Raw genomic sequence first — 26,703 nt, 5'->3', positions numbered from 1 at the left:
TTAACGTATCTTGGGTGGGGGGAATGTTTTGCTATGGTGATATGACAACACCTTCTGAATAAAAACTTTGATTTGTCAACTACATTCCTGTATTCTTCCTTACTATGAACAAAATGAAGAAAATGTCTAAAAAAGCAAAACCAATTCTTCCATTTCTGAGATCAATCACTTTTTCGAGCTTCGATGATCAGCTTCCTGCTGCATGCTATGACTTCTCTAAGCAAGAAGCTAGCATTAAATGACAGCTTACAGAGACATAGTCCATCAGCTCACATACACTGTGGACCACTGGCTTACCATAATTACTATGTTCTTGTGTACTGTATGCCTCAGTTCAGCATAGTTGGTTTTTCAATCTTTGCCATAGAAAAACCTGGAATTAGAGTTCACATTTTAAAAAAAAGTTTCTTGAAACCCTGGGCCATATGTCAAAGCAAAGCTACATTTAAAAATACAGTAGTGTTCTGTCTTAAACTTTTCATGAGGGGAAAGTTGTTGGGGTCAATTCTTTTATTGAAAAGCTGTGACCGGGCTTCCTAACTCATTTAATTTAATTTTCAGTTTACTTTTTGTACAAGAAAAATTCACATAAAGTTATAAAATGTGTATATCGTTTTTATTGTATAATATATATATATATATTTGGTAAAAAATATAGACTTGTATAAAAATTAACATCTTGGGTGTCTTGTGATATTTGTTCAGAAATACAGGTTTTGGTCAGAGCCCTGTGCTAGTGTTTCCCACTGCTATGGGAGACCTGGATCCCATTCCTGGACTCTTGCTTGCCCGGGCCACCAGGTGTTGATAATTCTGGGCAGGTAGTAACCTCAGAGCTGTGTGGGATTTGCATCACTCAGCAGACACACCTCTGGCTGATTGACTCTTCCTCACCTAATAAGCGCATTCAGATAGCTAGTGAGATGATGCATAATAATCCAGTGACCTGGTGGTTATTTTGTCCATTTAAGTATCAGACTAAACCACCTTGTCAAGCTACATTCCAGTCTCTGACCAAAAGGAATCAACTGGCCTGTGCCTCTCTGCAACAATCTGTCCTTCTTTGTGCCTCAATGCTGGGCCACCCCAGCCACCTTCTCCCATCCACTTCTCATAAACCACCTCTTCTACTCATCTAGGGCTCTTCTCTCCTACCTACTTGTCTTCCTGAACAGTGAGCCTGTTGCCTTCTTATCCCTCACCAAAAGACCCCACTTCCTCTTCCCCCAGCTTGATCACTCTTTTTTCACTGATGTACCCAGCTTTTCCAACGTGCAGTAATGACCGCTTGACTTATCTGTTAGCCTATTTGTGGATGGCCCATTATGAAGAGGTTTTTAAGGACCTCTGAAAGGAATACTGTTTAGAGAGAAGGTTGGTTGCTGTAATATGGTCCCCTGTGGAGTGAGCACGTACTTGTAGATGAAAGTCAGGAAGAAATGTGTGTTTCTCCGCAAAAGAGCCTTTTGGAGAAAAAAATACAACAAAACTATATTCTTGGCAAAACTTTCCAAAAACTATTTTTTATCAGAATAATATCTGAGTTATGTAAAGTAAGTGTGAAGGAATGTCTATAACTGGGAATTTTCCACTTTAAAATGATGAAACATTTCATTAAAAAAAATTATAGTCAAATAAAATTGCTCAGGAACTGAGACCAAGTAATGCTAAATTTCAGGTTAGCATTAATTTTTAGGATAAGCTCCAGCAATTAGGAGTCAGTATGTGAAATGCTGACACAATCTGAATTGTAGTGGTGTGAATGTGGCACCATAAGTAAATCAGCTGAATGAAGGAAGTCTCAGGAGAGCAATGGAATTCTTTCTTTGCTTAAATATACCTCTGCATTCATGAAGAACACACAGTAACATTTTGTGCAGGTTTCTCCCTTTGACAGTGTGTCTTTGTTCACTCTCCAAAGGTGATGTCAAATATGTCAGTGAAAAAATAATAAACTTCCTGGTTTACATTTTTTATTTTACTTAACTGATATGCTCCCAGGGAGCCTTATAAGTCTTGAATAGCCTAGTGCTGTTACTTGTAATGCAATGTGTTTGGAGAGTAAAGGATCACTCAGAGCAGTTAGTGTTGGTTGAATAAAGAAATGTGACCTGTCACCACTGTCTATAAATTTAAACAGAGGAGTATGTGTAAGCTTTTGATAATGGAGCCTACACATCTGATCAAATAAGACATCTCAGAATTTCCTTGATTTGTTCCCGATGTACAGGTCTGTTTTCCAGATACAGTGATTGCTTTCAGGATGTGTTGCTTCTAGAAACAATTAAGGTTCTATCCTGATAGCTAGGAATACTTGTGTAGTAAGAATTTTTCACGCTGATAAAGAATTTGAATTTAACATCTGTTCTGCCATCAGTGAACATGGGTAGCTCCTGTGGAGATTACTGTGAGTTACACACACTTATCAATAGCAGAGATTAGTGGGTATTTGTTCTAACTGAATGTTGTTTAACGCTATGTGACCATGTTGAAACAGAGAAAATAAGACTGTTTAAAAATAGTAGAACAAAGTATGCAGAATGGCTGAAATTCATCCATTGTGTAAGGGCAGCACACTGCCCTCTTTACTACTTAAGGATCAGAGTGGGGATGCACCAGGGTCAACTGGCTGAGCATGTCTGCCTATTTACTAAAAAGAAAAGGAGTACTTGTGGCACCTTAGAGACTAACCAATTTATTTGAGCATGAGCTTTCGTGAGCTACAGCTACATCCGATGAAGTGAGCTGTAGCTCACGAAAGCTCATGCTCAAATAAATTGGTTAGTCTCTAAGGTGCCACAAGTACTCCTTTTCTTTTTGCGAATACAGACTAACACGGCTGTTACTCTGAAACCTGCCTATTTACTGCAAGCCACAAAAGATCAGCACAGAAGGTTGAGGGTGATAGTTCTGGGACAAGCCCTGGGCCATGGTTCAGCATTGACATAGATAATTTGCCTCTCTACCCAAGACAAATTGTGGAGAGGGATGCAGCTGCTGTTGTACCCTAGTAGTCCCTCTGTATAAGTCGAGTAAGGATAGCAGCTGCAGAGAGCTAATAGCCCTGCACTGGTGGCACTTCTCATACGTATAGCTGGAACACTCAGGTTTTATGTAGGTGGAATAAGTAATAAACTTGATTCTTCTTTCACACCATGGTGGAAGTGAGAGCAGAATCATGCTCACTATTCTTTATTTCTATTCACTCGTGTTATGGAATGAACTGAATGAAGACCAGATAGAGCTGTGCTGTTTGACTTCAACAGCTGGACAGCTATTTGTCATCTAATAAAGTCACAGAGTCACAAATTATGTCATAATGTAGCATCACAGTGTTTACTTTGTCTAGTTGCACTGTTGCAACTCATCATCATTATGTAGAGCTGTAATGTTGTGACGTGATGGCATATTATGTAAGAACTTCATCTTTTCTCCCTTCACGCTGGCTGCTGGGAAAGGGGCTCCCCTTTTTCTCTTGTTCCCCATTACTGCCTTGTGGGAAAAAGAAGGACATTTCCTCTTCCTTCTGTCTCCTTGGCTTGGGAAACACCCTTACCCCTGGAGGGGCTCCAGTCACTTCAGAGCCAACAGAGTGCCATTAAGACAGAGGGTCTTGGAGAAAGACGTCCTGATAGGCCTTCTGCAGTTTGTGGGGAGTGAGTTAAGGTTGTAGTACCTTGTCTTTACAATATAATAGTCGTGATAGTGACTGGTAGTGAGCAAAATTGACTGCAAAATTGTTTTGATGGCAATCTTCTTCTTTTATATGCTCATAACTTTCCAAAAGAACTCTTACCTTCTGGGCTGAAATTTCTGCTGTTTGGTCTCTGAACAGATAGGAATATCCACGATAGAAAACTTTGACTTTTTGGCCAAAAATCTGAAACCAAAGTAGTTCAATTTGTAAACACCACTGTGGTGCTTTACTGAAGGTGTAGTTTAGGTAATTCATACTCCTATTCTTCTCTACAGGCAAAAGTCTCTGATCAGTCTATCTTTCCCATGATGCACCATGGTTTCCCCTCTTTGTGAGGCAAGGCAATGCATTATGGGAGTACTATGGTCATGGTGCATCATGGGAAATAAGTCTGACTTGGCAGCCCAGCCCAGAGGAGAATGGGGACATGAAGCATTAAAACTAGAATTTCCACGAGGCACTGAGATGGCATATCTGAATTGATATGTTTGTTTACAGCCAAAATATTTTGGTTTTCCAATGAAAGCTGGAGACTTTTCAGTTCTCAGACATTTTTTGGTGAAAAATTGAAATAATTGTGGAAAGTAGATATTTTTCCCCAAAAAAATAGTGTAATAGAAAACTCAATTTCCCATCAAAAATAGTTTCATTGGAAAATTTTAACCAACCCTAGCGTATGGTCTAGTTTGAAAAATATTGATTGGTTAATAATATGTAGCTCTTACATAGCACTTTTCATCATAAAAGTAAAGTTATGAACTATACTGAAAGCTATCTTAACAGTGTTTCTTCTTATAGAGAGATAAGGCATGTATGTGTGCATTTTTTTAAGTTCACACCTAAGTGTGTATCTATTAGGTGCATCTTTGAATGTATTTTAGTAAGCCTCAGTTATCCTTAAAGAATTAATGACTTAAGTTCATGTATAAGAGTGTGCTTGTCTATGTATATTAGTAGTTTAATGACTAATGTGTGTCATTAGTGGTTTAACTCACTAAATATTCAATACTCTTTAGCATTTGAGGAGGCTTAAATACGTATGCCACCCTAAAGCCTAGGAAGCTTAACTGCTTGGTCCCCCTTAAAGATTTTTTCCATCCTTGTTTAAAAAAAAAAATCAAAAAAACAGTGGCCAACTAGATCCATGTCTGGCAGAAACTCCCCATATGTGGCTCTTCTCTGGTCTTTGCAGAAATGTGAAAGAGGATAGCTGCTTTTGCAGCACCATTCCACTGTTCCTGAGACCCTACGATGGACTGTCTTAATGTAAGGAGCTCTGAGACCAGCAGATGAAGCATAAATTGTATTTCCTTTGCTAAAAGCTTCTCCACGCTGTAAATGCTGTTGAGCTAACATTGCTGATGAGCCCTTTTTCGTTTCCTGTCTTTATCTGTCACCGTACCATTGTACCACCACCCTTTTTATGTAATAAGCAGATTGCAGATAGAACTGTCGATTAGTGAGAATGTAAACAAATCATATTACGATCAGGGCAATCTATGAAATACAACAGTAATACCATTTTGTATTGATTTGGGCCTTTTCAATGCCTAGGTTTGGCATTATCAATAATCTATTTACATTAGTTCAAAGCAGGACAGGCGTGCAATGTGGGTAACTTAATTTGCTACTGGAAGCCTGATTTTCCTATTTCCTCATAGGTCCTGAATCAGGATGTCAGATTTTTGCATAAATGTAATAGGGAGTGCTCCATATCAAAGTATTAACCTCAGTAGCTCACAGGGCCAGTTCCAACCTGACATTGTGCTCCCTGTGATTTGAGGCATGTGTTCCAAACCCAGGCTCACATACCTCATATCAAGGGATTTCATTCATTTGGGTTGGGTGGTTTCCTAAATTCCACACACATTTGGTGTCCTATCCTTTCTACTGCTGAAAATTGTTTACATCAGGAATAAAAAGAATATGAAACTGAGGTTACAGAAAGAGCGAATTAAACTAAATGAGTGAATTGCCACCATAATTGGTTTTCTGCACAAATTTACTTGTCCATCTGTCCCCTCCCTCCCTTCCTCATTTTGGATGTTTGTCACACTTTGTGTTCCAGATTTTGGTGTTGGCAGAGTTAGAGGTATGCACACTGTTGGTTGTCATTCTTTGCTGCAGTGATGTTAAATTAATTGGACAAACTTTGAAATGTGAATGTAAAAGTCATTTCAAGCAACAATTTAAATTATAAATGTGCAAAAAGTAGCTATAATAAGTCGAGTCAACAGCAGCATAGAGGATAGAGACAAGAAAGATCATTTGAGATTATAGGCAATGGAAGGTAGAGGGAAGTAGAAGTGAGTGATAGCAAAAGAGGTGATAGGAGTAAAATAAGGGAGGAGAGGAAGTCCAATACAGAGAAAGGGAAAATGCAGAAGAGGTATTGGAAGAGAGACCACACTTCTTATCAAGGACCACTGCCTCAAAAGCAGGCATATTCAGGGGGCCAGATCCTCAGCCCCAATACACTCAGTGTTGGTGGCCAGCTGGGGATTCGCCCAGTGCATCCAGCTCTGCATGGGCCCACTCACAGCCCTGAGTATACGGAACTTGCTAGAGGGAGGGGGCATTCTCCTCAGCTACTGCAATGAGTCTTTGCTAAGTTAGAGCTGCCTGGACTGGCTACCAGCAGTCCTATAGATCAGGGAATCCAAAGATGGAGTAAAGTCACCTGTGATTCCCCCTTCCCACCAGGTCCTGTATTTGAAGATCAAGACCAGTAACTGGACTATTGCAGCAACAGCTGAGGCCCAAATTAACCTGGCACAAATGGGACTCAAACAGATAAAAGAAATTAACACTCAGTGGTGAAGTGGGAAGAGAGAACAGTGAAAAAAGAGAAGGGAGAGTCACATCAAGGGTTGGACTTTCAGAAGTGCTCAGTGTTGGCCCTGATGCTGCTCCCATTGAAGTCAATAGCTCCCATTCGCTTAAACGGGAGCCACATTAAGCCAATGCTGAGTGCTTCTGAAAATCCAAGACTGTAGTGGGGGGAGGAAACCCAGAAGGCTGCCTCTGCTATAGGAACTCAGTATCGGAGCCAAATGTATCTACTTATGTTGACATTCTCTCTTGAAATGTCTAATAGTAGTACAGATATAGCATTTTGCACTAATGGATTTGCATGGAGGAAATTAGATTCAGGCAAGTGTTCAAATTAATTCATAGGTAGAACGGGGACTGTAATTCATAATTCCATGTGCTGTCAAGAAAATATAAATATGTCTAGGAAATAAATGTCAGTAGCTGCCCAGTTTTTTTTTTTATTGTGAATTATATTAAAAAGCTCTAAATCCACTACTAGGTGAAATTCTGGGTAGTGGTTATCCTGTATGAAGTCCTAAATGGCCTAGGCTCAAACTCTATTCGGTACCATCTCTGAGTTATTATATGATCTGTGCTCATTGGAACCCTGAAACTTGATGCCATGTGAAGCTTGTGTATGGTAGTGGGAGCACTTTCTATGTAGTGAGCCTACATATATGGAATTCACTCCCTGCAGACATAGGATAAGCACAAGGCCGGTAGCTTAGAAACAGTTGCATGATTCACTGCTTTAGTGAGGACATTCCAATTGATTAAATGCTAGTTTCCTTTGTTATTATGTTCACAGCAGATACACAGAGAAGTTAAATAAAAACATAGAATACTGTCTCTGGAAGGTTGTAGTGGGACACTGCACACAGAACCCAAGAACAGAGAGACAAAGGAAGGCTGATCTCTAAAACAGACACAACTCACCCCTTCTTTGTATGGGCTGTTTGGCTGCATACTGATTGCTGCTAGGATGGCCCAGATCACATAATTCTCTATAGAGTCCCCAGCTGGGGAAAATAGAACCAGGAAATATCCTGGAATTTAAAGTGACAGTCTACAGTTGTAAGAGTTTTCAATAAAACCTATCCTAGATGATTGGTAAAGCTTCAGGGAGAAGGTCAGCATGCTATCTGATCTCTTACTGAGATCTTGAAGGCCTCTTACACTGCTTAAATATCCATGATGACAGGTGCCTAATAAATGCTTGTAAAAGGAAGTGATCAGAAATTCAATAAATGTTTGACAAACATAATAATTGGGAATGGGTGTATCAGATAAAGTGAAACACCAGCTGACCTAAACCTTCATCCAGAAGAACTCTAATGGCACCCAAACAGGACCTTTTTCAAGTTCAGTAGTTTGGATATATGTAAAGATCTTTGTTTTTGATTTGTTTTCTTATTTTCGTTTTCACAAACCTTTGTATTTCCAGCTTCCAGTTAGAACCAGAAGCAGAGGTGCCAGTCTTTGGAACTTCAGACTTTCAAATTTAGCCTGTTACTAATAATTATGCAAACTTGGCCCAAAAATTAACTAGGACTGGACAAATGTTTCTGGTGGAAATCTGTGCCACCTGAATAAGCCCTGTCAGAGCCTGACAAACATTTAACATGACGGTGCAGGTTTGGCGAGCCTTGGAATCAGCTGGCGGAACTACTTGTTGCAAGCTGCTTATTTATTGGGTTTGGCCTTTTGTTTGTTTGTGAATTATCTGGGAATCCATCATAACTTGAAGAAACTTGGTTTTTATTCATAATTGTTCTAACAAAACTTTAAAGACTATATTTGTGTCTATTGGATTGTCATAAACTAGTGAATGTTTTAAGTACACTTAGTATTTTGAATTCAATCTGCTTGACTGGTCAGCTAAGTCACACAATGTAGTTCTTTGAGTGGTTGCAGATATGTATTCCACTCAGGTGTGCATGTGCCTGGCACATCGCAGCCGGAGAATTTTACAGCCTAGCAGTATCTTTAGTGTCGGTGCTCGCTCCCTGTGGTTCTAGACTTTCCCTGGCTACATAAGGGCAGCATTGCCCCAATTCTCCTCAGTTCCTTCTCACCACCCTCAGCAGGAGTCGGAGCATTCTGTGTGATGATTGACCTCACAGTGTTTTTCTCAGTTACAGTACCCTGGGAATTTATTGTATATAGCAGTCATGGCCAAACAGAGCCTTGCAGTTAAAGTATAACTCATGGAGCCCCCACCCCCATTCTTTGCCTACCAGACTGGGAGCAGGGGGGAGCTTGGGGCTTCTGCCCTGCAGTGGGGTGGTGGGACTAGGGACTTCTTCCCTGCAGGGAGGGGGGTATAAGGGCTTTTGCCCCACACCCCAGCAGGCACCAGCTCACAGAACAAGTTGTGCATGTCTTGCATCTTTCGAACTTCTGAAGATTATTGTATGCAGCTCGAAGAGTTGGTTAGTTTGGCCACTCCTGGTATATAATTCATTGTAGTGTAGCTTAGTAGCACTTTTAGGTTTAGTTACAGTGGTTAGGATAGATAGTTAACGTGGGTGATGCCTTGACTGGGGTTTACACATTGCCCATCATGTGGGGTAGCTATCCCCACTAGAGACTCTTCCCCCCCCCCCACTCGTAGCGAGGTGCTCTATATGCAAGTCATTTAAGAAGCCAATGCAGGTGCGAGAAACAGCACCTCTAAGAGCAGGCCATGAGGTCTGCTTCAGCAGAGGACCTCTTCAGACCTCTTCCTATAGAGCTGACGGGAGATGTGGCTCCTGGCTCAAGATCCAGTGCTTCCCCTAACAGGAAGAGAGACATTGTTTTCCTTCTTTGTGTCCACCAAGGAAGAGACGCCATGAGACCAATTGGGACCAGTTCAGGACTTGAAAGGATTCCTCTTTGTCTTCTAAGAGGAGTGCTGACTGGCACTGAGAGTCATATGCATGATGGAACTGTGTCCTCTAACCGCTCTCAGGTACTGTGCTGAGATCAATGGGACTCTATACCATTGACTCCAGTTTTGGCCATGAAACATTTGTTGCGTCTGGTACTGACAAAGACATCATCAGCACCCACCATCTCCATGCCATTGACATACCAGGTGGCATCAATCCTGCTTTGCCTTTCCATTCCAGATTCCCCTGCAGTTCAGGGGCTGTCAGCTACCATGGTTTCTACTTCATTCTGCTGTGCCATTGGCCCTGCCAGGGCAGGTTGTGGAGCCGTCATGCTCGTCAGCACCACATTCCACACCGTCCAGAGTTCAGACTGAAGAGTTGCTGCCAGTGTCCTTTGTGGTGCCGAGGGGTTAATCGTGGGGATGCTATCTTTGGCACTGACAGTGTCCTTAACAGATGGTCTCTGCACCATCATTGGTCTGGTGCCAATTACAAGGGCAATGCCTCTCCCAGTACCAACAGCATCAACTACTCATTCATCTGCTGCACCAGTGCCTTCTCTGTATTATGTGCAGGACGAGGCTGACTGTTTGCTGCCTCAGGGGTGGTGCCTCCATTCACACTGGATGACTTCTAGGGCTCCTTGAGATCAGGGACTTCTTACTCTTCCCCCTCATCTTCGAAGCACCATTCTCCGTCCTTGGATCACCATTGGTACTGGGATCAGCACCGTTCCTGCAGTAGGGATTACAGTCCCTAGCCTAGTACCTACTGCCCACCAATCGTCTCCTTGGGATGTACCTCAGTCTGGAAGATCCTGCTCTTTGATATAGTCCAGGTCAAAATCACTGATTTCAGCTGCATTTTCTATTCCTGAGCTGTCACAATATAGCTGCTTGCCCCTAGGTAAACACCAGCATCATATATTGCTCATGCTTTTGTATGTATTAAAAAAGAATCTCAAAAAGGGTTAAAGGTGTAAGTGTAAAGCAAAAAATTCCTTTGCAGGTAACAAAAGGCCAAAGGGGGAGGGAAGGGAAAAAGAAACGGGTTAACTCAACAATTCAGCTAGGCTCAAAAATGAGGGGCAAAACTGCCACTCAAGGCCCATGCACACAAGCTCCCTGCTGCTAAACAGCCAAAAGCCTATTTTAAAAAAAACCCCTAAACCAAACAAACCTAAGAAAAAAATGCAAAACTCATAAAAATGCAAAGGTTAGCAAATAAAAACATAACAGTCTTGTGACCCTAAAGCCAACATGTTTTTAAAATGCCAAAAAAGCCTCAAAAGGACAGTTTAAACTGGTACAAAAAGCGCAAAGGACAAAGGTCCCTAAGCAAAATGCCCCAGAAGAACCCAGGACTTAAAACCCTCCCAAAAGCTAAAGCGAGTTGGAGATCAACAGCGGACCCTGAACAACCCGTGCACGGGACAAGAACTCCCGTTCATCCTTCCCCCTCTTCTTACATTAGAATCATAGAATCATAGAATATCAGGGTTCGAAGGGACCCCAGAAGGTCATCTAGTCCAACCCCCTGCTCGAAGCAGGACCAATTCCCAGTTAAATCATCCCAGCCAGGGCTTTGTCAAGCCTGACCTTAAAAATCTCTAAGGAAGGAGATTCTACCACCTCCCTAGGTAACACATTCCAGTGTTTCACCACCCTCTTAGTGAAAAAGTTTTTCCTAATATCCAATCTAAACCTCCCCCACTGCAACTTGAGACCATTACTCCTCGTTCTGTCATCTGCTACCATTGAGAACAGTCTAGAGCCATCCTCTTTGGAACCCCCTTTCAGGTAGTTGAAAGCAGCTATCAAATCCCCCCTCATTCTTCTCTTCTGCAGGCTAAACAATCCCAGCTCCCTCAGCCTCTCCTCATAAGTCATGTGTTCTAGACCCCTAATCATTTTTGTTGCCCTTCGCTGGACTCTCTCTAATTTATCCACATCCTTCTTGTAGTGTGGGGCCCAAAACTGGACACAGTACTCCAGATGAGGCCTCACCAATGTCGAATAGAGGGGAACGATCACGTCCCTCGATCTGCTCGCTATGCCCCTACTTATACATCCCAAAATGCCATTGGCCTTCTTGGCAACAAGGGCACACTGCTGACTCATATCCAGCTTCTCGTCCACTGTCACCCCTAGGTCCTTTTCTGCAGAACTGCTGCCTAGCCATTCGGTCCCTAGTCTGTAGCTGTGCATTGGGTTCTTCCGTCCTAAGTGCAGGACCCTGCACTTATCCTTATTGAACCTCATCAGATTCCTTTTGGCCCAATCTTCCAATTGGTCTAGGTCCTTCTGTATCCTATCCCTCCCCTCCAGCGTATCTACCACTCCTCCCAGTTTACATCCGGGCTTGGCCAGCCTCGGGTAGTGCAGGTATAAGTATAAAAGTGGGTTAGGGCTTGGGGCACTAACGCTTTCTTCCTTCCTCTAAGTGGCGTGGAGAAGCCCCCCACCCAGCACTTTCCGCTGTTATTTCTTTTTATTTTATTTATAAAGCTTTAAAACTCAGTTACTTGGTATGCTCTGTCATCTCCTCCCTAACAATCCTGCGGCCTCAGCCTAATCACCTAACGCCTCAGGCAGATGGTAACAAAAATCTGTCAGTTTTGGTGGAGAATTGCCGGGGGGGGGGGCCTGTGGAGCGCACCAACTGTTCTGCCCTTGGCATTTTATGTTTGCTCTATCTGGCACTGTTGGTATTACATGTTAAAAAACTTATCATTAAACATGTGCCCATTCTTAGCCGTAGTATGACTGAAAACCGAAGAAAGGTTTAGCATTCCTCTCTCCACCCTGGTTGGCGGGGGAAAAGTGCAGGTGGGTATACCCCCGGTTGTAGAAGTCCCGGGTAATAGCAGGAGGACTTAAAAATTCTTGCTCCAAGCAAACAGTCCTCAGTGCATACACCCTCAGCAGTAGCATGCCTAAGTTAAAGAGGAGAACTTACCGTGTCTCGCTCTGCCCGGGAAGAGTTTTATTTGGTGTATGAACCCTCAGTGGTATTAGACCAGGTAATATGGAGGGAGGTTTAGCGTCTCTCCCTCCGGCCCGAAAGGGGGAGGGTGAACATTGTAAGCCCTGGTGCAATCGTGGGCAACCTAAAATTTCAAGTAACTAAAAAAACCTTAAAAGCTCTACTAACAAATTGTAACAAAAAAGTTATAAAAATTTAAAAAATTCATAAAAAATATGTTCAGGCAATATTTTCTATATAAAAGCCAACTCTAAAAGAGTGTGGGCAAATAGTGGTAGCACCTGTATAAAAATGTTTAAAAGGAAGCAATTCAAAGATAATACTTTGTTCAAAAGATTACTCCTTTTAAACAAACCTTGCTCTGTTAAACCAAAATCTAAAAAATATAGGAGTTTGGGCAGTATAGTATTTCTTGTAAGTAATATTATGGTAATTCCACAATTTAAAAAAAATGTTTAAGGAAAGGGACCAGAAGGGGTGGGGGCTAATTAAGTAGCCCACCCTCCGTCCTAAATTGGTAGTAAAACAATGCCTGTGCCCATGGAAAGGGATAGTGCAGCAAGGAAAACAGGATTGGGCTCAAACAAGCAGGCAAGCAACAAATAAAAAAAGTAAAAAACAGGTTAAAAGCCCTAACGGCATAGTTAGCAAAAAATAAAAAACAATAAAAAAATGCAAACATCAAAAATTCAAATCCCTAAAACAGTATTTAAAATAATAAAATCTAAATTAATTAAAATGTCTTCTTAAAAAATAAGCAAATTTTAAAAAATTAATTCGGCAAAGGCTGGAGGGATTAAGCAATTAAACATTGTAACAGTATTTTAAAAAATCTTATAAAAAATTCTTGGTTTCTTTGCAACCATTCTGAAGGAAAAATGGGCCCTTTTCCAAAAAAAAGTCTGTAAATAATCCAGGCAAAAAAAAATTATCTTAATTACATTCAGTTAACTATAAACATTTAATCAAATTTGCTAAAAAAAAATGAAAGGGTTCTATTAAAACTTAACTGCCCCAAATGTATAAAAAATGTAATCTATAGACAGCTATATAAAAACAAAGCAGTGTATATTGTAGAAGGGGTAAAAAACATTCAAACATACCATGCTACTTAATTAAAATCCTAATAGGGCTCCAAAGAAAGCCACAATAGGTTGTGTTTTCTTTTTCAAATTTTTGTATGTTTTAAAAGCAAAAATTAAAAATAAACAGTAATCAAAATTCTGATAAAAGTTAATTGTGTGTCCCTTTTAAAACAAAGTCTCTAAGCTGCTAATGGCTTTCAATCCAAATGGAAACCAAAAAGCATCTGTGTTAATGGAAGTTACCTAACTAATAACGGTAAAAGCCATTAAAACCTAGCCTGTGTATAAAACAAATACAGGAAAATATGGGGGTAATTCCTCTGTTTTGCCTGCAATCAGCAAAAATATTTGTAAAATATATATATATATATATATATATATATATATATTAAGGAATAATCTGCCACCCCCAAAGGGGTAAAAATATGTTATTTTTGTCTTTCAAAAAATAAAAAAAAACTAATGCCAGCTAAAAAGCAACCCAAAATACCATAGATCTACTCTCACAATAAAGATTGTGTTTTGTGTTCTATGTTTTGTCTTGTGTTGTTTGTCTTGTTGCTAGCACTGTTGTGTATTAAATATTGGGAAAAAAAATCTTCAGGTAGCAGATACCATATTAGGAAAATTAATTTTAAAGCAAAAGTTATAAATACTATAAACCTAAAAATAATTAAAAATGAATTAAGCTCTCTGTCCCAGCTACAGGACAGCCTAATACAAAAACAAATAAAAATAAAAAAACATACTGCTATAGCTGTGGAATGTACTAAAATGCAAATACTTGCTTTGTCCACCTTAAAACACAATATGTTTTGGGTAATATCAAAAAACACTAAGGTTTTAATACACTTGCTAAAGCAAAGGAAAAGATCACTGTTTAATACTTATCAATACAAATAAATACAGTATGTTTCTAGCATAGTAAAGCCAAACCTTTTAATTAAAAAATTATTAAAAATGCACACCAGCAAGCTCTAAAAGCAAAAATATAAGAAGTGAGCCCACTCTTCATATGACACATGGAATCCTTCTGGCTACCCCAAACCTTAAGCCAGTGGGCTGGGGAGGGAGGGAAGCTATTAAACACCAGAGGTTGTACTGAGTGGACTCTTCAAAAGTGGGTGTGCTTGTCCGTGCCTATTGCTCCAAAGTAAAAACATTTCACTAAAATCCTGTGTATAAAATAAATTAAATAATAAAACCAAAATACTGTATAATGAGTAATGTGTATTTATTAATTCCTAAAAAAAAAAGTTGAAAAAAAAATAAAAGTGTTAGCAACCCATTAATAAACAAATGTAAATATAATGTAAGTACTGGGTTTACCAATAATCACATTTACTGTTTGCCACAACCAAAAAAAATCTCAGCTTTGCTCAATTAAAAAAAAAGCTATGTAAAACCCACAAAGCTATAAAGGCCGCTTTAAATAAAAAAAAAAAAGCCAAGCATAAAAAAAATCATTAAAAATATCCAAAAATGGCAAATTAAAAACAAGGTAATGTTGCAAAAGCTAAAAAAGGCAACCCACAGTCTAACCGCCAAGTGGGTGGGTCCATACTCCATTGTAAATTGCATCTCCCTGGTAGTGTACCACCTTCAGCTTCCCGGTAAACTAAAATAAATGCATGCCAATCAGCTCAAAACATACGTTTTTCCTTAGGTTTCAGAGTAACAGCCGTGTTAGTCTGTATTCGCAAAAAGAAAAGGAGGACTTGTGGCACCTTAGAGACTAACCAATTTATTAGAGCATAAGCTTTCGTGAGCTACAGCTCACTTCTTCAGATCTGAAGAAGTGAGCTGTAGCTCACGAAAGCTTATGCTCTAATAAATTGGTTAGTCTCTAAGGTGCCACAAGTCCTCCTTTTCGTTTTTCCTTAGGTTTCTGGTCATGGCCTTGTGGGCCTCGGTTGTGGACCAGCCACGTGCCTGGACCATCCAGGTTTCCATTTGTTCATAAAATTATCTAAATAATTACAATTATATATATAAAAAAATACCTCCAAAGGCTCTCCCTAGCTCAAGCTGTGAAAGGGGCCCAAGCCACAGTGTTGCGAGAGGCTGGAGGGGAGGTGCCTTAAAAACAATGCATAGTCCAAATAAACACAGCAAGGACACAGCAAAATACCTGATGGGTGGCCTCAAACCTCCCATGGTCCCATGGGGACAAACCCTATTCCTCCTGTGGTAGCCTAAAGTGAAATAAAAGGCCCTTTGGCAAGCAGTAGCAGCCCCTAATCCCTGAACAAAATATCATTGTTTTAACCTCCTGGAACCAGGCAGACAACATCTATGACAAAAGTCAAAAAAGGCTGTAACAAAACAACTAATAATTTTTAAAGTTTTTTGTCTGTGCCTCAGTTTCCCCAGTAGGCGCATTTATGTTGTTCTTTTTCTTTCACTGTTGCTTTGTTAACAAAATAAGGCAGTAATTGTGAGAGCCCAGAGACACCCCAAACAAAAGTGGTAAAACCGCTTTTGCTGCTTCAGGCCTGCAAAATTCGTCAGGGCAAAACAATACAGATGCCTCCTCCTTCACAGTGTTGCAACACACATTTAATTTGGAGAAAGCTGCCTTTGTCACAGCCATCCGGATGGGGCATCTATGCCAACAAAAAAATGTGCTATGTTATTTCACTAACAAAGCCAAAAGCTACTACTCGCTAGTGTAGGCAATTGTTCTCGCCCTAACAATTCTGTTTGTGGTATATTGCTGCTTGTGTAAAAGGCCAACGGTAACACTAGCCACCATTTCAGAGGAAGGGTAAAAACCAAAATGTTGATTCGGGATCAAGGGGGGGACTGTCACAATATAGCTGCCCCCCTCACAGAGGGTCCCCTGGGTAAACACCAGCATCATATATTGCTGATGCTTTTGTATGTATTAAAAAGAATATCGAAAAGGGTTAAGGTGCAAGTGTAAAGCAAAAAATTCCTTTGCAGGTAGCAAAAGGCCAAAGGGGAAGAAGGGAAAAAGAAACGGGTTAACTCAACAATTCAGCTAGGCTCAAAAATAAGGGGCAAAACTGCCGCTCAAGGCCAATGCACACACAAACAAGCTCCCTGCTGCTAAATATCCAAAGCCTATTAAAAAAAACACTAAACCAAACAAACCTAAAAAAAAGCAAAAAACTAATAAAAATGCAAAGGTCAGCAAATAAAAACATAACAGTCTCGCAACCCTAAAGCCAATGTCTCTTTCCATCTCAACTGGGAATCAACTCTGGTGTATGCCTTCCCTCCAATCCCAGTCATCCCACAGGTCATTCTCAAGATGAAGTTCGGTCATATCAAACTGATTCTCATTCCTACAGCTTGGCTGAGGCAATGTCTGTTCTCTCTGATCTTCTCAGTCTGTCAGTTTGACCTCCTATATTGCTTTTCCTCTTCATTCCATCCTACTAATTCAGCACTACGGTGAAGTTTTGCATCCAGCACTCTACATCTCATGGCATGGATGCTACATCGCTAAATGAGGAAGAACAATGTTCAGAAGTTGTTCGACAAGTATTGCTTAACAGCAGGAAGTCCTCTAGTAGGATGACTTATTTGACCAAGTGGAAACATTTTTTGTTTAGTTGCTTGCTCAGGGATTTCAGCTAATTCTGGCCTGTATTCAGGACATTTTGTAGTACCTGTTACACCTTCAGTCTTCTGATCTCTCACTCAGCACATTGAAGATTCACTTGACAGCAACCATAGTGGTGAGGTTTCTAAGGAGAATCAATTTTCTCCACCTGACTGTATAAGAGCAGATTCTTTTGCTGGACCTTAATAGTGTCCTGGATGCCCTCATGGGTCCTTCATTTGAGCCCGTGGCAACCTGCTCTGTCCTTCTTGTGCCAGAAGACAGCCTTTCTTGTAGCTATAACATCTGCAAAGAAAGTATGTGAGCTGCATGCCTTAATGGCAGAGCCACTTGTGTACAGCTTTTCAAGGACAATGTGGCCAAACAGTCACATCCAAATTTTTATCAAAAGTGGTTCTGCAGTTTCTTGTTAACAAAATGATTTACCAGTTTTCTTTCTAAACCACACTCTCACTGTGGATGAACAGCGACTTCACACCTTGGATGTGAGACGATTCTGGGCGGACTATCTGGACAGACCTAAGCCTTTTTGGGCATTGCCTTGTCTGTTCATCTCCTGTGCAGATCGGATGAGGGGTGAGGTGGTCTCTGGGCAAATGATTTCCAAATGGATAACTTCATTATATCAGCATATGAAGTAGTTCACACTATATCCTCACAGATTGTAGGCTCATTTGATGATGTTAATAGCATTCCTCAGTGATGTTTCAATATTGGACATTTGCAGGGCTGCTCTCTGGTCTTCTATATGTACTTTTACCAGACACTGGGATTACCACTGTATCTAGGTCAGATGCAGACTTTGAGAAGGCAGTTATGCAGCCATTCTTTGAGCAGATTCTGAGCCTCATATTTTGTGAGTACTGCTTGCGAGTCACCTAAGTGGAATACACATCTGGAACCACTCAAGGAAAAGACCATTACTACACTGTGTTGTAACTCTTGTTCTTTGAGATGTGGGTGCAGATGTTTATTCCACAACCCACCCTACATCCCCTCTGCTTTGGGGGTCTCTACTCCTGATGTTTGATGTGAAATAACTGAAGGGGGTCCAGGCAATACTGCTCTTAAATAGTTGGGGGAGGGGGTGAGAGCCACAGGATGTGAGTGCTGCCCCTATGGGTACAGCTAGGCAAAATTCTCCGGCTTCTATGTACTGGGCATATGCACGCGTGCGCGCGCGCACACACACACACACACACGGAATAAACATCTGCACCCACACCTGGAAGAACAGTTACTATACAGGTAAGTCACAGTCTTTTCCCATCCCCTAATTAGCTTGGACTAATCTTTGTGAAAAGAAGTAGTACCTGAAGAAATTATTCAGACACTGAGTCTGTTGAGGAGAGAACAGTGTGTCACGCTGCAGGCAATAAGCAAATATTGGCTATTTTAGATCATTTAAAATCTTTCCTTTTCCCCTTTAGCACAAAAAATGAATATTATTTTTGGATTTTGTATAAAGACCCCAGAGAAAGAAAAATAAGTCAGATTTATTGCTGTCTTGAAGATTTCTCATTTAGTTTTCTCTTATTTGTTTTCTCTTATTATTATTGGTAGATTTCCACCGTGTGTGTGAGAGGAGAGTGATGCATATATTTGACAGCCAAACATGCATTTCCAGATCAAATACTCTTTTCTATATAGAAATAAGTTAGTTACCAAGAGTATATTTGTATTTACTCAAATAAAACCTCCTTCCCAAACATTTTTATGAACAAAGTTCAGTTGCACAAATCTCTGTGGAAAAGCTAACAGGGAAGGATATTCGCATGATTGGATCAAATTACAAATATATCTTCCCACTATTCATCAGTCTCTAATTGTGATGTCATCATGTTGTGAAACCAGCCCAGAAGACCTCATGTTCCAGAAGTCTAAACCTGGATAATGGGTGTTAGATATCTGGCTGCATCTGATCAAGAAGAACACTGTGCTCACCAAGACCATCCTTAGAAACCTGAAGGAGATAATTAGCTGCTTCAGAACACCAATGGCTGTCTTCTGGCATATGAAACCTATGGGCTCGCAGATCATTGGCTATATGAATAGAAAATGGCACATACTAACACTCTGGAGATAAATTTTAGCATTCATGTTGTGCTGATCTTATCCCAATATCAACATTCAGAATCTATTTTCAATTAATGTCAAATTTTACAAAAAGAAAAGGAGTACTTGTGGCACCTTAGAGACTAACCTTAGAGACTCTAAGGTGCCACAAGTACTCCTTTTCTTTTTGCGAATACAGACTAACACGGCTGTTACTCTGAAACCTGTCAAATTTTAGTGACTACCACTAACAACTGGCTGTTTATTTTCACATTGTAAAGTTGAAATGTGCCATTTATTCTATAAATTAAAAATAAAATCTGGTGCCTGCATCAGTAATACTTCTGATTCTGTCATTATGGGAATGGAGTGATATCTTGCCTTATTTGCATCACTGCTGAAGCATATGTTTAATTATTTCAACTCATTTGCCGCCTTCAAATTCCTGATTCGTGTCTTTATGCACCCAGACAAATTACATAATAATTGTGTTATCCAGCCAGCTAATATCACATCAGATGATAGTAGGCTGTGTTCCACAGTGAACAAGAGGAAAAACTGAGTATTAAAATAAGGCACTGAATGGAAACAAAACAAAGCGCCCTGTAGGCAGTGTATGCAGTTAGCCACATATGCATAGATTTTCTGACAGTAGTCTTTCCACTTGTATTTTTTTCCTATTTTTTTCTTTTGACTGAGAGCTTAACACATCTTCATTTAACATACAGTTCTTTCTCTAAATCCATTGCTATATAATCTGTCAGTGCAAACACTATTCATGTTCTGCTGTGTGAAGTTACACACACTGATGGCTAACACTTGTAAATTCCCACCTGAAAACATAGTGATAATTCTTTCACTAAGGTGAGAAAAACTGATAGCAAAGGTCTGTATGGATTAACATCTCATTAAATCTTTTAATAATCATTCGTATTTATCTAAATGCAGCAGCAAAACATTAAAATACATTAATTCTGGCTTAGCTTTTAATATTTTATATAGAACTTTATTTTTGATAGATGATTAATTTTATATATATGCACTCACTAACTATATAATCAGTGTAGTGTTCATCTTTGAAATTTATCATGAAAATGTACCAGTCAGACAGAAAATCTGCTCTAGTTACCCTTACTAAGAAAATGACTCTAGTGAAAGAAGAATAAGAAAAAAAAAAAAACACCTGGAAAAACAGTTTACTCTGTTTTTGTGTAGCACCTACCACAACTGGGCCCTGAAGCCAACTGCTTACTGTAATACAAGTAATGAAAATAAATGTAATTTAGTCACCCAACACAATCAGTTTTTTGTTGTGAGCCAAGTGGGTGACTAGTAGTAGTATGTTGTGGTGATATGCATGTGGTAAATTGTGATGTGGTAAATTGCCTGCACTCTGCCTACTAATCCATTTCCTTCATGGCTTATTCTAACATCCCCTTGCCACCACTGTGAGATGGACCCATTTCAATCTCATGGTGATAAAATCTTTGTACCACACTACAGTAGAACCTCAAAGATGCAAACACCAGAGTGATGGACTGACCGGTCTACCGGACACTAGGGAGAACCAGAAGTAAGCAATCAGGCAGCATCAGAGACCAAAATAAAAAGAGCGAATACTGTATTTTGCCTGTACTGCATCTTACAGGTAGGCACATCTGCATTGCCTGTCCCCACCCTCACACCCCCTAATCACCATCGCACAGGGCAGCTGCTTACAGGTAGGAGGTGGTGAATGCTGTTTTCCCCTTTCCCTCCCCCCTGGCTCAGAGGGGGACAAGCTTGAAAGCTCAGAGCCTGGGAAAGAAACTTCCTGAGATGCTTCCGAAACTTGGAGTGTAAGCTGCTGGAGCCTGAGCCCGAGCTCCCGCCTGCACACTGCCCTCTGGAGGAGCAGCTGAGTTTTAAAGGACCAGAGCCTGCACCGCATGCCCACTGACATTGCAGTGCCCCAGGGTGCCTCACTCATAACTCTTGCAGCCAGGGGGCTAGAACCAGCTGCTTAACCCCAGCCCCACGCCCTGGGCAGGCACTGCAGAGCTGTGAGCCCCAGCTCTGAGCAGTCCGCCATGAGGAGCATCCCATAATGGCTTGTTCAGAGTCATGAACGTTTCAGAGTTACAAACAACCTCCGTTTCCGAGGTGTCTGTAACTCTGAGATTCTACTGTATCATATATTCTCTCTGTTTAGCATGTTCCTGTGTAGTTGCAGCTTATGGAAGAAATCTTCTGGCCATACTGTGTCTAGAAAAGGGGACTGACAAAAGGGTATGTTACTTGAAACTCCAAACTGAGGTGATTATTAATACTGATGGTAGCCTTTCCACCAATGGGAAATAGTTTTGTATTAAAACTCTACCCTGTGGGGACTGGAAATGGTCTCCGGTCCTTTCATCTCGAGATTCCGAATCTCAGTCTGGTCCAAGTAAATAATGGCCAAAATGTGTGACCATTGGATGGTGTTTGAAAGGTCTATGTGAAACAAATCTAGTACCCTTAGTTCATTTCCCATTGAATAAGTGTCCATATCACAAAAACTACCACCAGTGTTGACATTAAATGGCATCCCTCTTGTGTGTCTCAGAAGGGTGGCCATGGTTGGACTGGGCACTGAACTTAAACTATTCTTTCTCCTTTAGAAGAGGTCCGTCTAGGTTAAGACTGAGGCTTATTTGTCAGGCAGATTTGGAATGTTTGTATTTGTGTAACTCATGCCTTACCTATGCTGTGAAGTAAATTAAGCACTTCATTCTTCAGAGCAGTGTATCTGGCCCATTTCATGTGTTTTTAAAAAATCAACCCAGTCATGTATACTTGTGCAAAGTGGGTGGAGAATTCTGATTGGGTAGCATTTTACACCAGCATGACACTCATTTAGCACAGATATAAGTGAAGGTTGTAAAGAATGTGGCACATGGCTTGATGTCCCAAAGTTTATATTGTAAGGTCCCAGTCATGAACCTTTGTGCTTGTTTGGAGAGAGACCGTTGTGCTTGTTTTGAGCCATGTTGACTTAAATGGATCTGTGTGAGAGCATTAGAGACTGCCTGGGAGTCTCTGATTGCAGGAGCGGGACCTGAATTTGGATGTGATATGGCAAATGGGGATAAGAAACAGAAGGAATGGGGAAGGACAATGGGTTACAGAAAAAAAATCAGTTCCTTCATTAAGGGACTGCTCTTGATGATATAATTAAAACTGCTTTTAATATATTATTTTTATAATGTTCCTCGAGTGCTGCAATAGGTACAAAATTAATTCAGTGTCTCAAATATAATCTTTTTTTTCCTTCACTTTTAAATGGGCTACAGCATCTGCCACCCTTTTCTGAAAATAACTTTTGACCAGCCAGAACAATGATACAAAACTATTTGAGAGCATACAATTCTGTCTGTGATGTGGTTTGTTTGTCATTCCATGGAGGTGAATGTTAGATAAATACGGCAAGTAATAAGTCAGTCATCAGTACAAAATATAAGAATAAAAACCTTCAGTAAATCATATTCTTTTTACAACTATATTAATCACTTGAGCAGCTATTATAGAAATGACCTTTTGGCTATTAAAATATTGTTGCTCAACAGATACTCTATAGTTTTAAAGTTGGCTGTGGGTAGTATATTATTATTTTTCTTGTAATCATTTGTATTAGAGATGGAATCCTGGAGGGGTCAAAACCATTTTCTCCTCTGTTTAGCTTGTTTCCCAAAAGGCCACCAACCTTTCACCATCAAGCACTGGTGTGCCTTCCGAGTCTCTCAACATTACCATTAATGGTAAAGATTCCATGACAGGCTTTCAACCCCTTGTTTATGAATGCACTGTCTGCCTACAGAGCTCATTACATATATCACCTATTAAGCATGAGTTCCTGGAAATTCATTTTCTAACAACAACATATGTTTCTTAACAAATCCTTTAGATGATTAAGATGTTTCCTTGATTTGTACATTTGCTGTGCATCCTCACTAATCATCCAGTTAAAAACTGGTGACACTAGGCAGTTAGCAAAGAATAAACTTATGTTCTAATAAAATATTAAGAGTTAGATGTACTGTTGCCATTATGAGTTAGGTTAAACTGTTAAATGAATTAATTTTTTTTTGTTTTAGATATTTAGAAGGTTGCAGAACTGGCAAAATAGGGAGCTAGAAACCAAGTCCTCTGTTTCCTACTGGATTTTACCACTGAGCAATTTGCTACTAAAGATGGCACTGTGACAATGAAGAAAGGTTAAGGAAGGCCAATAAACTAATACAGTATTGTGTAGAATTACATGTGGCGCCCTCCTGTCTGTCACAGATGAAGTTGAAACTGAAATTATTTCTTAGGTTAGAACTAGTCAGTGAGCGGAAAATGAGCAGTCCGTGGCACTGACCTATCTACAGAGAATATGAAAGGTTTGAATCTAACATATTGTCTGCTTTGTCAAAAAAAATATTGGTGAAAGATATTCCTCTGCATTTGATTTCTGATCTGTGAATCACACCCTACGTGCAGGGCTGAACACATAGCTACACGTTCAATATATGCCCTACATGAACATAAAGCCTCATCCAGTAAACTCTCACGTGAGCAAATGCATGACATTTTGAACCTGCAAAAATGAGGACGGGTCAAGGTCTCATTAAAAATCAGGCCTATGGTGTGCAATTGAAACACACACATTCATAACAACAGATGTGGTACTGAAAAACCTGCCTTAAAATAATAAAAAAAAATTAAGAGAAACTTCAGCAAGATAAGTGAGACTTGGCAGGTCTGTTAATATTAGTAAGTTTATAATTATACAACAGGATAACTACATGTCCATGCAGAGTGAAGGAAACTTTGGCTGCTATTCTCACTGAGAAATTCGCTTTATTTTAGGCCAATTAGTATAGTGAGTAGAGTTTTGTTTTTTTTACTGAATCATTTCTCTTTTTTGTTTGTTTTTGTAAAAAAAGTCCACCCTGAGAAATACTGAACGAAACATTCCACCATGAAGGCAGCTCAAATATTCTTCTTGTTAATTGACAAGATATAAGGGGGAAAAACCTCCTTGAAAGGGCAGAGAAGTTCATTTGCTTCTGCAAGGCCTTTGGTGTAGTGACTCTGCATTTTCAGGGTGGTTTCTCTGCCTGACAGTTTGAGCACTATAGAGAAGGTTTCTAGAACTCTGCCTAAGAAAGCACATATTGCACTGCTTAAGTGAAGAAAGGCATCTCCCGCCTCCCTCAGGGACTGAGTCACAACTTGTGGCAATCATTGGAGTCTAAATCTGTTTATGAAGTATGCTTCAGAGCAATATCAATAGAAGATCCCACAAAAACCATTCACGGGGATAGTATGAGGCATATACAGGATGCAAGTTTTAAAATATACCTTTTCAGTCCTAAAACACAGTATTATTTTTGCGGTCAATGAATGGGGAAGGAAAACAAAAATAATTCATGAAGCACTGTTTGTAGAAGGACATAGAAACATAGCATATGTACTTGTTGTAGCTGCCCAGACCTAGGCAGGATTGGGGCCCTGCATTTCCGCATATGCACAAGCATTTCCGCATACTAGATCAGTAACTGTAAATACAAATGGGGGGGGGGGCGGGAGAGTGGTTACAGCACAGAAGACCTGATTTTACTCTGCCATGAGTTCACTTTGTCACTGTAATCAACTCACTTAACCTTATTGTGCCTTAGCTCCCCATCTCTGATTGGGAATAATTATTGTATTCATCTTTATAAAGTGCCTTGAGATCTTTGGATGTGTAATGCAAAGTATTATTTATTAGTGCTTGCAAATGCATGGCTTTTTCAAGTACAGTGGTGTGTGTCCTGATTGTATCATTATTATGTGTATGGTACCATAAAAAGTGCATGGCATTCTGCTTTTAAAATTTGGCCCTAGGTATATCCAGAATATTCATTTTTTAGTAATACTCACTTTCACATCCATGAACAGTTTATAGCACAAATGTGTAAGTGTTAGGAAAGTAAAAATAGTGTGTGTTCCTCCTTGATCCTGAGCAGATGAGTTCTTGACTTGTTTCCTAATTGTGAATTTTTATTGTTAATTTAAAACTAATAAATAAGGGCCAGTCTGACAAATACTTTGCTTATACTTGTTTTTTAAAAGTTACCGCATATATTTAGAGGTTGCAGTTGGCTTTAATACAGCATTGGTGAGTTATATTTTCAATCAGTGTGATCTCAAAGATGAAATCCTTATTCACAATAAACCGATTTTGACATATTGTATTATTTAGCCCTCATTCAAAAACTTTTAAAGGTGCAATAGACATACAGGTCATGCTTGCTTGGAAATGCCGTGATGCATTTTGTCTTGAGTGTGTATAATGCCTCCTGGGCAGTATAGTTCCACGCTGCCTGCAATGGCGAGTTGTGCCTAAATAGCTTAAATATATAATTGAGCCCAGAAATAGTAAATGTTATTATTATGCTTAAACAGAGCACATGAGATCTTTTTAATAGGGGAAAAGGCAACACGGCGCATTTATTGAGAATACAGCAATTAGTCTATGCTTTACACACACACACAGAGAGAGAGAGTCCTGCCAGTCGATGTTATACTAGCCAGTCCAGAGTCTGGATCAATCTGGTGGCCAGCCAGATTGGTCACAGAGGGGAGCTGGGCTTTGTCGGTCACGATCCGATGCTCCTGGAGTAGTGGCAAGACGAACCCAAAGTCCCATGCCAAAGCACCGTATTCTTATAGCCTTTTTTCTCCGTTGAAGTCTATGGATTTTGCTGCATCAGTTTGTGACCAGTTACTTCTTAATTGGTGTTATCTTTTGATGGCCCAAAACACCTCCGAGAGGGTCATCCTTTCTGGTTTTGATTTAATCAATTATCTTGTGTTTTAAGGGTGCCAGCCTTCACCTCAGGGTCATCAGTCTGCCCGCCTCAAACATGGATGCGCGTTGATAGTTCTCTGTCATCTCTGAGTCTCTTCAGTTTCTTCACTCCTCCACCCTTGGCCATCTGGCTTCAAAAATGGCCTTGACACCTTATCTTTCCCTGATGCATACATTCCTCATTCACACAAACAGTTCTTTGCAGAGACCCTCAAAAGGTAACAAATAGCAGTATTTTATGTTGAACAAGACAGACATCATAAATTAGACCTTACTAAATCTTGTAACTGTCCTCTCCCACATTGGGGCCTGGACCTCCAAAATTCCTGTAATCTAATTAACATAGACACAGACAAAATCCTGTCTGTTACTTACAAGGCATGAAAAGAAAATGGCTAATGCTAGTATCCACTATCCTATTAATTTATTCTAATACCTTAATTCTTACTATAAAACATACACTGTATATAGCCAGAACATAACCAATTATATAGCACAGTACCCATGGTACAACATTATGGGCCTGATTCTGCTTTCACTGGTGTAAATCAGGAGTAACTCCACTGAAGTCAAAGGAGTTAGACCCAGGTAAAGGTGGGGAAAGTAAAATCAGAAATAGGCTATGTTTTGAACATTGCTGTGATGACAAAATTGCTGAACATGTAACTAGTGGAAACCATTGCTGTCATTCCCTCTGCTGCTTTATTTCTTTATCTGGCTTTGCCCAAAGTTGACTTTTTTTT

At 40.1% G+C, this 26,703-nt stretch overlaps 1 protein-coding gene across 31 annotated transcripts in view; it reads left to right on the top strand.

Moving 5' to 3' along the window:
• The window catches only part of SORBS2 (sorbin and SH3 domain containing 2), a 458,010-nt gene that overhangs the window by 218,507 nt on the left and 212,800 nt on the right, over nucleotides 1–26,703 (top strand). The window lies entirely within an intron of this gene.

Source organism: Lepidochelys kempii, chromosome 4 (genome assembly GCF_965140285.1).
Source record: "Lepidochelys kempii isolate rLepKem1 chromosome 4, rLepKem1.hap1, whole genome shotgun sequence".
Lineage (NCBI taxonomy): Eukaryota > Metazoa > Chordata > Testudines > Cheloniidae > Lepidochelys > Lepidochelys kempii.
This window is presented reverse-complemented; position numbering and strand designations above follow the sequence as displayed.